The 17,002-nt window shown below is 51.5% G+C and overlaps 1 protein-coding gene across 1 annotated transcript in view; it reads left to right on the forward strand.

Annotated features, from left to right (window-relative positions):
* The first annotated feature begins 2,393 nt into the window (after nt 1-2,393).
* The window catches only part of SMIM1 (small integral membrane protein 1 (Vel blood group)), a 46,768-nt gene continuing 32,159 nt past the window's right edge, over nt 2,394-17,002 (forward strand). Inside the window, exon 1 of the mRNA XM_073585617.1 lies at nt 2,394-2,525. The gene's annotated coding sequence lies outside the window, so the exon portion shown is untranslated. The remainder of the gene's footprint in view (nt 2,526-17,002) is intronic.

Consider the following 17,002-nt stretch of genomic DNA (forward strand, 5'->3'; position numbering starts at 1 on the left):
CCTTCATCCTGTGAAGCCCCCACTCACCCCCTTCATCCTGTACAACCCCAGTCACCCCCCTTCATCATATACAGCCCCCAGTCACCCCCCGTCATCATATACAGCCCCCAGTCACCCCACCGTCATCATATACAGCCCCCAGTCACCCCCCCTTCATCATATACAGCCCCCAGTCACCCCCCGTCATCATATACAGCCCCCAGTCGCCCCCCGTCATCATATACAGCCCCCAATCACCCCCCTTCATCATAAACAGCCCCCAGTCACCCCCCCTTCATCATATACAGCCCCCAGTCACCCCCATCATCATATACAGCCCCCACTCACCCCCCTTCATCATATACAGCCCCCATTCACCCCCCCGTCATCATATACAGGCCCCAGTCACCCCCCCCTTCATTGTGTACAACCCCCACTCACCCCCTCCCCCATTTAATTCATTTTATAAATAAAAAAAAAATAAAAAAAGTTCCCCATACTTACCTCACAGCCGGCTCGCTCCCCAGCAGCGCCTCTGCTTTCAGTATCCTCCGGGACATGTCGGCGCGTGCACAATGACGTCATCGCGCACGCCCGACATCTGACCCGGAAGTACAGCCGGAGGGAGTCGGAGCTGAGCAGCCGTCAAGGTGACGGCCGTGCACAGCTCCCGGCCCCTCATAGAATGTGACGCGGGCGGCTGTCTGCTGCCGGCGGCGTCACAGCACAGGGCACGGCCGGCCCTGTACAGGTGCTGGGGGAGCGATCCAGGTGGCATTTGCCTCTCTGCCACCCGGCCCAGCCCGCCCCTGCCCTTGCCCCTGGGCCCCCAAAAAACCTTGGGCCCGGGGCGACCGCCCCATCCACCCCTATTAAGATCCGCCATTGGCTGCACCCGTCCTCTAGAATACCCCTCACTCAAACTCGCCTTATATCATGACTAGCTGAAGAGCCCGGCGCTGCCCGGGCATAGTAACTAACTACGGTTAGTTATAACAAATTATAATGAATATATATATATATATAGCTGTGTGTATAGGCCCGCCCACTCTGCATAGCCACATTCACTATAATATCCCACATCATCCCATCAGCCAGAGCCACCGGTCAGTACCAGAGCATTTGAAGGCAATTGCCCTGACTTCCATACCGGGGATCCCTTTAAGAGAGGCATGGGGTCAGTACCAAATGGCAGAGTGGATATGCCCTCACTTCCATACCGGGGATCCCTTTAAGAGGGGCCTTGGGTCAGAACCAGAGCGCTGAGTGGATTTGCCCTAACTTCCATACCAATGATCCCTTTAAGAAAGCCTGGGATCAGAACCAGAGCGCTGGATGGATTTGCCCTGACTTGCATACCAATGATACCTTTAATAGAACCCTGCGGTCAGAATCAGAGGGCTGAGGGATTTGCCCTAACTTCCGTACAGGAGATCCCATTAAGAGAGCCTGGGGTCAGTACCAGAGCATTTGAAGGCAATTGCCCTGATATCTATACTGGGGATCCCTTTAAGAGAGGCATGGGGTCAGAACCAAAGCACTGGTTGGATTTGCCCTGCCTTCCATACCAGAGATCCCTTTAAGAAAGGCCTGGGGTCAGTACCAAAACGCTATGGATTTGCCCTAACTTGCATACCAATGATCCCTTTAAGAGATGGAGGATGTGTGATGTGTATATGGGCATGGGAGGGGGGGGTTCATTTCTGTCATGTGCTCTGCTCCTTTCTGGGGGCCAGACAATGGCTGGGAGCTTATGTTCCCGGGGATGCTAGATTTCTCCCACCATGTCAGTGTCTCCTGAGGTGTTGTCAAGTGGGAAAACTTGCTCATAGCAACCAATCACAGCTCAGCTTCTTTTAACCAGCTCTGATGAAATGAGAGATGCTTAGTGATAGGGTGCAAGGAAAACTGTTGCTCATAGCAACCAATCACAGCTCAGCTTCTTTTGAACAGCTCTGGTGAAATGAAAGATGCTTTGTGATTGGTTGGTGATACACACATACATGCATACATTCATTCAGTTTTATATATAGAGATATTCAGTGACATTACCTAAAAGTGCAACACCTCATAGTTACATGGGACCTGTCCACAAACACTTCTACTTTCTGTATCACAGCCCTTTTTCTTGTTACTCGTAACGTAAGGCGCTGTGGAATATGTTGGCGGTATATAAATGACGCATACTATACAGTATAATACTTCCATACACAGCTTAGTAACTCGGGAGACTTTTTCTCCCTCCCTCCTCCTGAGCCACATATTCATCTCCCCCTCCTCTGAAAATCTTCCCATTCTTACACAACTCCTCCGCTGCAGCTCTCAGGTTTACTATTGGCTTAAAGGCTGAAGTCTCTTTTTTTTTCCTGTCTTTTCGAAGGAAGAATTTGGATTCCTTCCAGAAGGGAACTAGCTGCAGTCAGCTGAGCAGTGCATGGAGTCTGTCATATGCATTGCAGCCCTCTGCTTTTGACCTAAATAATAGAAGTGGCACAACCCTCGCCTTTTCTGCAGGGAGATACAGTTATCGGCTGAGGCCCAGGGTGGTGAGTTAGTATATGTTGTGTATGTGTCGGCTACTAGGGTATGAGATGAGAAGGAATGTCATCTGCTCCAGAAAGACGTCTCGCTCTAATGAGCAAGGAGCTGGACAAGTTCTATGTAATGGGGGGAGAAGTTTAACAAAGCTTCCTAAGCTGACTGTAGAAAGTAAGTACATCCGTTATATATAGTATATGAGAGAGGTAAAGGATGGCGCCTGGAGAGGAACTGCAGGACTTGGTGAACCTACAAATACAAGGTAGAATGGGCAACTAAGAACGACATGTGTGGAAGACGTGGGGGGAATGGGGAGCCTGTATTATAACACTGGGATGCGTGGAAACGAAAGTGACCATGCTCCAACCAAATAGGATGCATGTTGTATGAGCAAATTTGTTTGGATTCGGTTCCGAATACGATCGAATTAGAATATTGTTTTTTGCAATATTCGTCGAACATAGCCGAATATCACTAGAGTCAATGGGAGTAAAAATTCCCGAATATGTTCGGAACCGATCATAAGACATACATCCGGCACGAATAGTATTCGAATATGGCCAGAATATATCAAAATCAGATTCGGGGCCAAAATCCAAACAAATTCGCTCATCTCTAGTTAGAAGCACTTCACCTTCATATTAAACGGTGCAAGTTTATTTTAGCAGTGCATGGGTTAATCTGCTCAGTTGAGAACTCCTGGAAGCTTTCCTACATAAAGGCTCTCAGCTGTTCACTGTTAGCCACTCCCATCTCCTATATAATCTGGACCCTGGCTAGCACTCATTGTCAGAGTTAGCTTATGCTGCATGGCAGAAGTTGTATGGTAGTTATTGGAGAAGGCGTTTAGTGGATTTATCTGAGACTGTTGCTAGGTTTTGAGTGTGTGATTATTCTCTGTCTTCTCCTACTTTGGTTTAAGCCCATCCTCCACTCCCCGGTTCATTTCTCTGTCATATGTCAGTGTATATTTAGTATTTTTCATTACCCCGTTCATGTTACCTTGTTAGGCTGGTCGGTGTATTCCAGTACACTACTACTCCCTTCTTCCCTGGGTGGGGAAAGGGTACAGACTGAGGGCGCATTCAGGAGCTAAGGCAAGGTACGTGGCCCCGGCGTCTTCACCATCTGATGTAATAGGTACAGGGTGAGCTAGCGTGCCCCCTAGCGTTACAGACAGGGAAGGAGCCCCTGGTCCCGGGACACCTGACAACAGAGTCGTATCCAAAAGTTTCAGTAAAGCTTGTATTATATTCATAGAAATCCCTGGTTTGTATGTATGAGTCCAGTGGGCGGTCCTACTAGTGATTGACAGGTATCTCTGCAGGCACTGTCATACAGGGAAGACTGTCAATCACTAAATAGTACCGCCCACTGGACTCATGTGCAAACACCAGGGATTTCAATTAAGAAATTGCAGGTTTTACTGAATATTATCCCTCAAAAATGTTTATTGATCTTATCAGCTCCTTCTGCTCTGTCACTTCCTGCCTGCATATCAGGGACCATATCCAACATGCCAGCATCTGTTTAAGACCAATTTCAGGAGGACATCAAATGGAGAGAAAGTTGGCTGTGCCCTAAGACATTAATGGAAAGAGCAGCACCACCTAATATGATAAGGGTACGACACCCACCTCTCAGAGATTTAAACTTGTGGATAAATTTCTGTTGTGGGAAAAACCTTTACACCACGTTCACACATGGAGGTTTTTTTTTTAGCATTTGCTCTCCTTAACCCTCTTTAAATACTGCTTAGAAACCGCTTGTAAAACTCTTCCTATTCATTTCTATAGTAAAGCCACTTTGCTGTTCTTATTAGAACCTTTTTGAAATGTTTTTCCTAAAGACGTTTTGATAAAAACTCCACAAGGGAAAAAAGTGCAAGTCATAAAAAGTGATTGCCACTTCGTTGATGCAGACCTGATGGCATCCGTTCCAGACTAGGAAAACCATCCAAAAACTATCCCCCCACTCACCAAAAAACAAGCCAAAAAACAACCCCAAAAACACCCCAAAAAAAAACAACAAAAAAACTTGTAGAACTTCTAGCTGAAGATCCATCCCATAATGAAAAATTTTGACTAGCGTTTCCCAAACCTGTGGCTCTTCAGCTGCTGCAAAACTACAAATCCCATCATGTCCTTGCAACAGCTGAAGAGTCACAGGTTGGGAAACACTAGTTTGAGGTGGACACAAGTGGAGATAAACTGGTGAACTGAGTTTTGCTTTTTGGGTCTCTTTGGTTTCTGAAGCCAATGGTTTTCCTCCTTTGGATATTGGTGGATATGATGACTGGTGAGACTCCTGGACCTGGAAGATCTCACCTTCATGGACTCATTTTCTGTATATACAGGGTGAGAGCATATATATGTGGGAGGAACGGCCCCCGTCGAGTGCCCGGGCCGGAACCATGGGAGCCGTCATCTAGGTTCCGTAGTGAAACTGTCCCAGGGGGACAGGATTCAGGGACGGACCACTGTGACAGACAGATGGGCCGAGGGAGGGACCAATATAAAGAAGGCGGGGAATTCTCGGGGCGATGAGTCAGCAGACCGACACAGAGAGAGCAGGAGACAGTGGGAGCAGCTGCAAGGGAGAGCGATTCACCAGTGCCAGGGAGGACGCTCACCGAGGACTCCAGAAGGACGGTACCGAGGCAACTATCCGGGACTTGTTGCCCCGCTGCAGCCCGTGGCCACTGCGGCCCCAGTTCAACCCGCGGCCGCTGCCGCTTCCCCTCAGCCCGCGGCTGCGGCCTGCTCACGGTCACCCACGGCCGCTGCTGTCCCACCCGAGCCCGCAGCTGTGGCCCGTTCCCCGCCGCCAGCAGCCGCCCTGTTCTCATAAGTGGCCGCGGCAAGCACAGCACCGCCGGCGGCCATCACGGTCCCGCTTCGGTCCACAGCAGAGGCCGGGCCTCCGCTGACCGCGGACCCCCTGTCTCAGCTGTGAGCTGCGCAGGTGGCCTCCCCTTCGCCACCACACATCGCTGCCGCTTGCCCAAGGCCAGGGGCTGTGGCCCAACCGTCCAAGGACCCCGCCGGAGCCTGTGGGGCTCCTGTGTCATCAGCGCGCCGGAGTGCGCGAAGACTTCGTCATCATCTCAGCAACTGGGCCCAGCAACTACTACGCCGAAAGACCACCAACCCGAACGGCGAGGGACATCTGGATGGCTAAGTTGACTTTATAATTAAGGACCCGTAGTCAGCCATACCGCGGCCCTATAGTGACCGGCTGATGCCGGAAGTAGTCGTGTTCTACCGTTTTGTGTGTGCCTGTATAGAGCCCCTGCGAGGGCAACCCTTGTTACCCCTGTTTTTTGGTGATCAGGCCGGGACTGAGGAAAGTTCCCTCTGGCCCTATAAACGTTAATTCAGAAAGCATCTACTTGTCTCGCGACTCGTCACTGCATCCTGCGCACTTGCGAGTACCACATTTGGCGTAGTCGGCAGGATGCAGTCTCCGAGCACGGACAACGAGGGCCCCTGGCCCAGCATTTCTTTGGGGGCCATGCTAAGCAATATACCCAGGTTATCCGGCAGTACTATGCTGTGGAACTGGATGGAGCGAATGCGTGGGTTATTCAGGATGCATCCGCTGACCCCTGACCTAGAGGCAGAAGTGGCCCTGATGACGTTGGATGGGGAAGCCCGGGATACCGTAATGTTGAGGCCTCGAGGGCAACGAAACACCTTCGTCAGGGTGTCACAGATCTTAGAAGAGGCCTATAGGGGCCCGACCGATGTGGGGGAACTGTGAACCCAGATGTTTAGACGCATGCAGAAAGAGGAGAAAACAGTGACGCAGTATATGAATGTTTTGCAGGAACTGTTTATAGCCATTGAAAGGAAGGATGGAGTCGGCGTGGGGACCGTGGACGTAACATTACGTGACCTGTTAGTGACCGGGTTACGAGACACCCTGACAAGACAGGCTTTGCGAGAGCGGGTGCGAGTGGATCCACATCTGACCTTTTCAGAGATAGGGAAGGAAGCACGGGTTCGGGAGCAGGAGCAAGAGATGACGGTCCCCGTGGGGATGGCTCGGAGTATCGAAGCATCCGTAAGCGCCCTGAGTGAACCCCACTGGGTACAATAATAATAATAATAATAATAATCTTTATTTATATAGCGCCAACATATTCCGCAGCGCTTTACAGTTGAACAGTTTCAAACACAACAGTCATAAGTAACAACGTTAACAATACAATAATTAAAGCGAAATAAGACGACCCTGCTTGTGGAGCTTACAATCTACAATGAGGTGGGGGAGATACAAAGCATAGGTTTGTATTTACAATGATGTATTTACAATGACGGTCCAGCCATCTTCAGGGGGTGGGGGTTAGATGGAGATAGTGAATGGGCTACACACACACAAACATAACATGACTTTGATTACTGAATGTGATAGGCCGCTCTGAACAAATGCGTTTTGAGCGAACGTCTAAAACTAAGAGTACAAGAGGTGAAGCGAGAGATACAGAGTATTAAAGGTGAACTGGCCGAAGCCAAAAAAGCGGCAACAAGGAGTCGGCCAGGGCCGGGTGAAGGGGGCATGAACAATCGCGGCCCCCACCCAAGTCGGTCCCCACGACCATTCGCTGGTTACGATTGTGGAGAATTGGGACGCTCCGCCCGAGAGTGCCGACGTTCCAGGGGAAACTTGCCCCGCTGGTCAAGAAAAGCAGAGGACCCTGAGCCGTGGAGATGCCGCCCGGAGCTGGAGCCCATCACACGGGGTGGAGGAAGTCACGAAGACCTGGTCGCGTGGTGCCCAGTGGTATGGGCAGAGATCGAAGGCCGTGCTGTGCGATGCCTAGTAGATACAGGATCGCAAGTTACGACCATGCCTGAGACTTATTTTCAGCAGCATTTTCCCGAAGCAGTGAGACCTCAGTGAGGGACAGTGATAAAGTTGGTAGCCTCCAACCAGCTACCAATTCCTGTCGTCGGAGTAGCCTGGATGCAGATTTCAATAAGCGGCAAATCACTCGGCCGCCAGGGAGTGGTCCTGACCCAGGGAGACACAAACATCCGGTTATTCTGGGTATGAATATACTACGAGAGTTTGGCAACCTCCTCCTCAATGAACCCACACAAGAGACTCTGAGCCACTGGGGTTCTTGCACGGCCCAGGGGCAGGTCTTCCAGCGGTTGGTGCGGGAGGCGCGAGTGCTCCAGGAGTGTCAGGAGGGTGAGGCGCTGGGCAAGGTCATCGCGCCGGCAGGCCCTCCGCTCGTGCTTCCTCCGGGGCAGACGTGGTAGCTCTGCCGATCCGCATTCCGATACCACTGGAGGGCATGGAGGTGGAAGTGGAACCATGTTACGCCGAGTGCCTGCACCCTGGCATCCTGGTGGCCCACTCCCTGGCCACAGTGAGGGAGGGGACTGTCTTGGTACGTTGTGTCAACCTGGAAGATCAGGATATCGCCCTGAAGCTCCGGGCCGAAATGGCCAAACTAGTAAGACCATTGGAGGAGATGCTGCCGGACACCGCAGTCCAGTTGAAGGTGCAGCCCGAAAATCCTTGGGCAGTAACGGTACGAACCCAACAGACTGCCGTATCCTCAACCCAGGAGAAAGGTCGAGCCATCTTGGAGAGAATGCGGGCCGAACTTTCCGGCCTAGCGCCAGCCCAACTTCTCCAGGTAGAGACACTTCTCGGACAATTTTACAGTGTCTTCGCCAGCCACGAGGACGACTTCAGATGTACCACGGCCATCACGCATGGGATCCCCACGGCAGGAGCGGCCCCCATCCGGGAGCGATATCGTCAAATACCACCGCAGCTATACCAGGAAGTGAAGACTCTATTAACCCAAATGCTCCGGAAGGGGGTCATAGGAGAAAGCCAGAGCCCTTGGGTGGCCCCTATTGTCATGGTTCGGAAAAAAGATGGCACTCTGCGTTTTTGCGTGGATTATCGGAAGTTGAATGCCTGCACCATCAAGGATTCGTATCCATTGCCCCGCATAGAAGAGTCTCTGTCAGCCCTGGGGAACGCGACGTACTTCTGAACCCTGGACCTGGCCAGTGGGTACTAGCAGGTGCCGATGTCGGAGGAAGACAGAGCCAAGACGGCATTCATCCTTCCCATGGGACTGTTCGAGTTCAATCGGATGCCGTTTGGGCTGGCCAACGCCCCAGGAACTTTTCAGCGGTTGATGGAGCGGTGTCTAGGAGACCTCAACTGTGAAGCCACATTGATATACCTGGACGATATTATCATCTATTCTGCCACGTTCGAGGCCCACCTGTGGCGGTTGGGGCAGGTGCTCGGCCGGCTGCAGAAATACTGGTTAAAGGTAAAGCCCCAGAAATGCCACCTGTTCCGCACCCAGATCGAATATCTGGGGCACACCGTCTCGGCGGAGGGCGTCCGACCATCCCTGGAAAAGGTCGCTGCCGTCCAGGGCTGGCCTACCCCCGAAACGGTAAAGGATGTGCGGGCCTTCTTGGAGTTGGCCGGCTACTACCGTCGATTCGTGAAGAATTTTGCACACCGAGCTCGCGAACTGCAAGACCTGCTGAAGGGGGCTCCCGCCTGGGCGAATGGACGGAAGATCCAGTGGCAGCAACCGCAAGAGGATGCGTTTCAAGATCTCAAAGCTGCTCTCTCGGATGCCCCGGTATTGGCGTATGCGGATTTCTCGCAACCGTTCATCCTGCATACCGACGGGAGCCTCCAGGGACTAGGAGCTGTGTTGTCACAGGTGCAGGACGGCCAGGAGAAAGTGATCGCCTACGGTAGCCGGTCGCTGCATTACTCAGAACGTAACCCGGACAATTACAGCTCCTTTAAGCTCGAGCTCCTCGCGGTAGTGTGGGCAATGACGGAGCGATTCGCAGAGTACCTGGCGGGCTCCGAAGTAGTAGTGCGGACCGATAACAACCCGTTAGCCCATTTGGAGAATGCCAAACTGGAGGCCCTGGAGCAGCGGTGGGTGGCTCGGATGGCCAAATTCAACTATAAGATCATCTACAAACGGGGTGCTGAAAACGTGCACGCCGACACGCTCTCCAGAATCCGACACATCACCCCAGGAAGAAGTCGAGACGACGAATTAGAAGCAGACGAGACACCGTTCGCCATCACCACCACCGCGCCTGCAGTCAACACGCAGGAAGTGCCTCATGCAGGGCTCCTAGGAGGGATGCTGGAACAGCCCCGTGACAAATGGATTCAGCAGCAACAAGAAGATACAGAAGTTGGACTCCTGCGCCGATGGGTGGCCACCGGTAAATTGCCCACGGGCTCACAGAGACAGGCTTTAACCCAAGAAATGTTGCTAATGTTGCGCAAGTGGGAAAGACTAATCATCAAAAAGGGACTTTTATATCGAAAAGCCATGTCACGAACCATGTCAGCTACAATATGGCAGGTGATCGTGCCGGGAGCTCATCTCAACCAACTGGCCTGGGAAGCCCATGAGAAGGGGGCTCATTTTGGGGCTCAAAAAACTTTACAATGGTTGCAGCAGATAGCATACCACCCACGCTTGCACGCTGCTGTAGAAGAAGTTTGTCGAACCTGCCGCCCGTGCGAGCTCGCTAACCCCCCGCGCAATGAGCCCTGGTGCAAACTATCGTAACATCAGCCCCTCTGGAGCTTCTTAGGGTGGACTATCTGACTATAGGTCCGGCCTATCAGGGGTATGAACATTGTCTCGTTATGGTGGACCATTTCACCAAATTCGCCGTGGTCACCCCCACTCGAGACCAAACAGCGGAGTCGGCCGCCTATGCGATTTGTAAGAACTTTACTCAAGTGTACGGCTGTCCACAACGGATACATTCGGACCAAGGAGCATGCTTCCTAGGAAAAGTCATGGAAGAGCTACACCATCTTTACGCCATCGATAAGTCGCGGACTACGCCGTACCACCCGCAGGGAAACGGAGCCTGCGAACGATTCAATAGCACGCTAATCCAAATGCTGTGTACTCTACAGAGCGACCGCAAGGCCCGCTGGCCTGAATATGTCCCCGAGCTGGTGTGGGTATACAACAATCGGGTGCATCGAGTGACTGGTTACACCCCCTACTCATTGTTGTTCGAACGGGAAGGCAAAGGAATTACGGAGGTGGAGTTGAACCCGGAGGAGCCCCTACCCTGGACCGGGGTATCCTCGTGGGTCCGAAACCACCGGCACCGGCTGCAGACCCTGCACCGTATCGTCCACACGAAACTTCAGGATCTAGAACACCAGGGGGGAGCACTGCCCCCACCCATTGACTTTCAGACTGGGGATCGGGTCCTCATACTTGATCAACGTCCCCAAAACAAGTTAGAGCCACGGTGGGAGGTGAATCTGTACCGAGTGTTGCGCTGAATAAGCCCCGACGGGCCTGTATACGAAATACAATCAGAAGGAGACAACGCGCCTCTCACTCGAGTTGTGCACAGCAACATGTTACGACCTTGTACGCCTACCGATCCCCCGCTGCTCGAACCAACCCTCCAGGTCCCCGACCCCCTACCCACAGTCTGGGACCTGGATGACAAAGAGGACTCCCCCGTCACATCTGCGGGTCGCCCCAGTAGTGGCACTCCAGTAGACCCGAACATCCCACCAGAACCCACTATGCGACCACCCTCCACCACCCCAAAAGACTCCACGATACCCGGGCTTCGACGCTCTGAGCGGTCAAGAGCTGGCAAACCCCCTGAACGTTACGAACAGGACCAGTTCGTATGGCGATAAGGACTGGCGTCTCGAAAGACTAGCCCGAGTCTACAAAAACCCTCGCCCAAGGACTGGCGAGCATGCAGGGCGGGGGACAGTGGGAGGAATGGCCCCCGTCGAGTGCCCGGGCCGGAACCATGGGAGCCGTCATCTAGGTTCTGGGGGGAAACTGTCCCCGGGGGACAGGATTCAGGGACGGACCACTGTGACAGACAGATGGGCTGGGTGAGGGACCAATATAAAGAAGGCAGGGAATTCCCGGGGCGATGAGTCAGCAGACCGACACAGAGAGAGCAGGAGACAGTGGGAGCGGCGGCAAGGGAGTGCGACTCACCAGTGCCAGGGAGGACGCTCACCGAGGACTCCAGAAGGACGGTACCAAGGCGACTATCCGGGACTTGTTGCCCCACTCCAGCCCGCGGCCACTTCGGCCCCAGTTCAACCCGCGGCCGCTTTCCCTCAGCCCGCGGCTGCGGCCTGCTCGCGGTCACCCGTGGCCGCTGCTGTCCCGCCCGAGCCCGCAGCTGCGGCCTGTTCCCCACTGCCAGCAGCCACCCTGTTCTCACGAGTGGCCACGGCAAGCACAGCACCGCCGGCGGCCATCACTGTCCCGCTCCGGTCCGCAGCAGAGGTCGGGCCTCCGCTGACCGCGGACCCCCCGTTGCAGCCGTTAGCTGCGCAGGTGGCCTGCCCTTCGCCACCACACATCGCTGCCGCTTGCCCCAAGCCAGGGGCTGTGGCCCAACCATCCAAGGACCCCGCCGGAGCTTGTGGGGCTCCAGTGTCATCAGCGCGCCGGAGTACGCGAAGACTTATTCATCGTCTCAGCTACTGGGCCCAGCAACTACTTCGCCGAAAGACCATCAACTCGAACGGCGAGGGACATCTGGACGGCTAAGTTGACTTTATAATTAAGGACCCGTAGTTGGCCATACCGCGGCCCTATAGTGACCGGCTGTTGCCGGAAGTAGTTGTGTTCTACCGTTTTGTGTGTGCCTGTATAGAGCCCCTGCGAGGGCAACCCTTGTTACCCCTGTTTTTCTGGTGATCAGGCCGGGACTGAGGAAAGTTCCCTCTGGCCCTATAAACGTTAATACAGAAAGCATCTACTTGTCTCGCGACTCGTCACTGCATCCTGCGCACCTGCGAGTACCACATTTACACTATAGGCTTGACCATATAGATAGTAGGCTTGTTCATACTCCCGTTCTTCCCACTATTCTGTTCCTAGAGTTGAGGAAATTTATTATGGTTTCCGATAAATCTTCAAAGTCTGTGCCAATCATAATAATCTACCAAACCAACTATTTAGCATAACGTTCACTTTGCTGTCGCCTTTTATGTTAAGATTTTATTGTTTGTATAGTGTGGGAGAAATGCCAACCAAACAGGATATTATGGACGGAGGCTAAAACAATACGGAGGTGTCTGACGGTAGAGGAAACCAGACAAAGGAAATATAGGCTGGGTCGCCCTCCCAGGGCTGTGGGGTACTCGTTACCGGGCCGGTGTCAGGGGGAAAGGTGTCACAGGGGGAAAGGTGTCCTCTATTGCGCCTTAAGGTGTGAAGAGCTCCAGTACCGTGGTACTCTGAAGTTCCTCCTGTCAGATGTTCCTAACAACTCTACTCGTATGGCAGACAGCTGTAGCCTCTCTCGGGGACTCCCTTCTCCGGAGTCTTGGCTCTCTATTCAATTGCTGTTGTGCCCCAAGTCTTAGATGGGAGTAGTGCATTTACAGCCAACTACTCCACCGGTGTCTGCTGCAGAACCATAAGTGTCCATACAGCCTCGGGGACCGGGCCCCGGCCTTGCGCTGAGAACCTATAGGCAGGGTTCCTCTTTCGACCCACAACTCCTCTCTGTTCTCCTACTCCTTCGTTCCGCACTGTTCTTTCTCTCTCTTATGGAAGCTTAGGTTGCAGTTCTACGTCTTTCTCCTTCTGTTCCTCTCCCGTGCCAGCTGGCTAAGATCACTGAGGCAGCTGCAGCACCCCTTCTTCTCGGACTCGTCCTCAGACTCTCCTGACTGACTGTCCTTCTCCCGCCTGACCTCCCGTCAGACTGACCTCCAGACTCCACTCCTCAGACTGATCTGTAATTCTAAACCTTCCCAACCTTTTATATGGATCTCAAATCCACCCACCTCCCAGCACATCCAGTGTTCCATGCAGGGAACCACCAGAGGTGCTCTGCTACTCTCTAAGCACTGAGCCGCAATGTGGTTGTGCAGAACTACCCTGTTGTGTGGGGTGCGAGTGCTGGAGTGTGGAAAGGAGTTCCCAACTTACCTAGGTGGTGGGGCACTACACCTCAGGAGAAGGTGCAGTACCTCTGTGGCGAATGAGCCTCAGGGGCGCCACAAGGCTATGTGGGCAAAAGTTTCACACCTCTTGATCACTGAATTCAGGTTTTTCGTTCAGGCTGTGTTCACATGTTACAGCAATGTTATAGACCAGAGGACCAAGTGCTGAAGGGCACTCCCATAGCTGCAGAGTCTAAACCTCTTCTGATATTAAACACTATGCCCCGGATGTGAGCTTCAAGACTTGGTGACTTCTCACCAAGCACAATGCCAAGCGCTGGGTGGAGTGGTGTAAAGCACTGGACTCTGGTGGAAGCGTGTTCTGTGCAGTGACGAATCACACTTCTCTCTCCGGCGTCTGATGAAGAAGTTTGGGTTTGGTGAATGTGAGGAGAATGTTACCCACCTGAGTGCATTGTGTTGAGTTTGTTGAATAAAGGCCCCGTCACACATAGCGATCTCGCTAGCGAGATTGCTGCTGAGTCACAATTTTTGTGACACAACAGTGATCTCACCAGCGAGATCGCTGTGTGTGACAGCGATCAGTGACCGGCCCCCCTGCCGGTATCGCTGATCGCTGCAGGAAAGGCCAGGACTTTTTTTTGGTCGCTGGTCTCCCGCTGGCCACCACGCATCGCTGCGTGTGACAGGCGGGAGACCAGCGATCTGCTGGTAACTAATGTACACATCGGGTATCCAAGGGACGTGCGTCCCTTAGATACCCGATGTGTACATTAGTTACCAGCGCGCTGATGTAGGGAGCTGGTAACTAACGATCCTGACACATTAATATCGTTGTCAGGATCGCTGGTGAGTCGCTATGTGTGACTAGGCATGATACTATCGTGTTGTTTTTCAGGGTCAGCCTTGGCCCCTTAATTCTAGTGATGGGAAATCTTAATTCTTCAGCCCAAGACATTTTGGACAATTGTGGCTTCCGGCTTTGTTGGAATAGTTTGGCAAAGGTCCTTTTCTGTTGACCATGAACGTGCCCAGTACACAAGATCAATAAAGACATGGAGGGGGGAGATTAAGGCTGGTCATCAATATTACATGGCTCGCTGTTGTCTAAACTACTAATCAGCCAATATTTCCGACCCGCCAACCCTTCGCACTCTGTTCGGCTGAGTGTGTGTCTTTTAAATGGAGAGAGGATAGTGAGCCTCTACAGTGAACAGAAGGGTAGGACATGTTGAGATCCAGCTGCCTGATCCATCTTTCTCCCGTCATCTATAGTGGAAAAGAAAGACGGCTTCCCTACGCTTGAGATGGCCGATCACAAAATTATATGGTGCACACTAAACACTATTCTGATGTAATATGTATATATACACTACCGTTCAAAAGTTTAGGGTCACTTAAAAGTGTCCTTATTTTTGAAAAAAAAGCACAGTTTTTTCCAATGAAGCTAACATTAAATGATTCAGAAATATACTCTATAGATTGTTAATGTGGTAAATGATTATTCTAGCTGCAAAAGTCTGGTTTGTAATGCAATATCTTCATAGGTGTATAGAGGCCCATTTCCAACAACCATCACTCCACTCTTCTTATGGTACTTTGTGTTTGCTAACTGTGTAAGAAGGCTAATGGATCGTTAGAATACCCTTGAAAACCCTTGTGCAAGTATGTTAGCACAGCTGATAACAGTTTGGCTGATTAACCCCTTCCTGACATCCGACGTACTATCCCGTCCATGGGACCCGGGCCCCTATGCCCATGGACGGGATAGTACGTCTACCGCGATCAGCGGCGCCCACGTGGTGAGCGCCGCTGATCGCGGCCGGGTGTCAGCTGATTATCACAGCTGACACCCGGCACAATGTGTCAGGACTCAGGAGCGGTCACGGACTGCCCCCGACACGTTAACCCCTTGCACACCGCGATCAAACATGATCGTGGTGTACCGGGGGTTAAAGGGAAGCATCGGCAGGGAGGGGGCTCCCTCCGTGCTTCCCTGAGCCCCCCACGGCAGCGCAATGTGCAGCGCTGCTGCGGGGGGCTCCTTTCCTGCAGGTCTCCGAATCCAAGATGGTGACGGGGGCCTTCGGGGGCCTGCAGGAAGCTGGCTTCCTCAGTGCCTGCAAAGCGCAGGCATTAGGAAGCCTTCTGCACTGCCTGTGACAGATTGCTGATCTGTCACAGTGATCTGTGATGTGACAGATCAGCGATCTGTCACAGGACAGTGATGTCCCACCTGGGACTATTTAATAAGGTTAAAAAAAAAATAAAAAGTGTTAAAATAATTTAAAAAAAAATCGCCAAATAAATTAGAAAAAAAAAAAAATATTCCCCCAAATAAATCCATTTTTTGGAAATAAAAAAGCCCAAAAACAATAAAAGTACACATATTAGGTATCGCCGCGTCCGTAACGACCCGCCCTATAAAACTGTCCCATTAGTTAACCCCTTTAGAGAACCCCTTAAAAAATAAAAATGAAAAACGAAGCAAAAAATAATGATTTATTATCATACCGCCAAAGAAAAAGTGTATTAACGCGCGATCAAAAAGACGCATATAAATATCCATGGTACCGCTGAAAACGTCATCTTGTCCCGCAAAAAATGAGCTGCCACACAGCATCATCAGCGAAAAAATAAAAAAGTTATAGCTCGCAGAATAAAGCGATGCAAAAATATTTATTTTTTATATAAAATAGTTTTCATTGCATAAAACCACCAAAACATAAAAAAGACCTAAATGAGGTATCGCTGTAACCGCACTGACCCAAAGAATAAAACTGCTTTACCAATTTTATCGCACGCGGTACGGTGTAAACGCACCCCCCCAAAAGAAATTCATGAAACGCTGGTTTTTGTTCATTCTGCGCCCCAAAAATCGGAATAAAAAGCGATCAAAAATTGTCACGTGCCCGAAAATGGTACCAATAAAAACGTCAACTCGTCCCGCAAAAAATAAGACCTCACATGACTCGGTGGGTCAAAATGCGGAAAAATTATAGCTCTCAATATGTGGTGATGCAAAAACTATTTTTACAATAAAAAGCGTCTTTTAGCGTGCGACAGCTGCCAAATATAAAAACCGCCATAAATAGTAAATCAAACCCCCCGTTATCACCCCCTTAGTTAGGGAAAAATAATAAAATTAAAAAAATGTATTTATTTCCATTTTTCCATTAGGGTTAGGGTTAGGGCTAGGGTTAGGGTAGGGCTAGGGTTAGGGTTAGGGCTAGGGCTAGGGTTAGGGTTAGGGTTAGGGCTAGGGTTAGGGCTAGGGTTAGGGTTAGGGTTAGTGCTGAGATTAGGGTTAGGGGTGTGTTGGGGTTCGGGTTGGAGTTAGAATTGGGGGTTTCCACTGTTTGGGCACATCAGGGGCTCTCCAAATGCAACATGGCGTCTGATCTCAATTCCAGCCACATGTAGGGTATCAGCCTACTCAGGACAAATTGCAAAACAATTTTTGGGGTCCAATTTCTCCTGTTACCCTTAGGAAAATAAAAAATTGGGGGCAAAAATATCATTTTTGTGG

The sequence above is a fragment of the Dendrobates tinctorius genome, unplaced genomic scaffold, assembly GCF_039654945.1.
Source record: "Dendrobates tinctorius isolate UK_male_01 unplaced genomic scaffold, ASM3965494v1 ptg000086l, whole genome shotgun sequence".
NCBI classification, from domain to species: Eukaryota; Metazoa; Chordata; class Amphibia; order Anura; family Dendrobatidae; genus Dendrobates; species Dendrobates tinctorius.